This window comes from Malurus melanocephalus, unplaced genomic scaffold (assembly GCF_030028575.1).
Source record: "Malurus melanocephalus ecotype Western Australia unplaced genomic scaffold, MMel_1.1 scaffold_1529, whole genome shotgun sequence".
Lineage (NCBI taxonomy): Eukaryota > Metazoa > Chordata > Aves > Passeriformes > Maluridae > Malurus > Malurus melanocephalus.
Genome location: NW_026624761.1, coordinates 3,576 through 4,145, shown reverse-complemented (window position 1 = coordinate 4,145; position 570 = coordinate 3,576).

Sequence of the window (570 nt, the reverse complement as noted above, 5' to 3'; positions counted from 1 at the left end):
TTATAATTATTACCTTTTTGGCAGTTTTTATTCCCTCTCTCCTTCTTGTACCCACATCCTTTGGAGGAATCATCCCGGCTCTGGTTCTGGAGCAGATTTTTGTCACTCCCCTCTCCGGGTGAYGAGGAAGGTGACAGCGCTGTTGTTGTTTATTTGTGAAAGTGCAGAGCTGCGAATTCCCGCTCTGGGAATGTCCCCAAGGATCGGGAGGGACAATCCTGTGTTTTCCTGCTGCTGGGAAGAGCCGGGATTTGGCAGGAGGAAATGCGATGCTGCTGGAAGTATTCCCTGCTCCAGCCAGTGCAGCAGATGGCGCTTGAAGAACGCGTGTTTTCCATGTTAAAAACCCTGGAATGTGTTAAATTCCACCGTTTCCAGTAAAAAAACCCCATCACTGTCCCCAAGTGTGGCACGGATTGTCCCTGGCACGGGACACGGAGCTGTTGGATGTCCCGGGAGCAGCAGGACTTGCAGGATTTTCCCAATTTTCCTGTCTGCTCCTGACCAACAGCAGCTCCCAGCTCTCCCGRTGGTTCCCTGGTTCATTCCCGAGTGGAATATCGGCCGTGA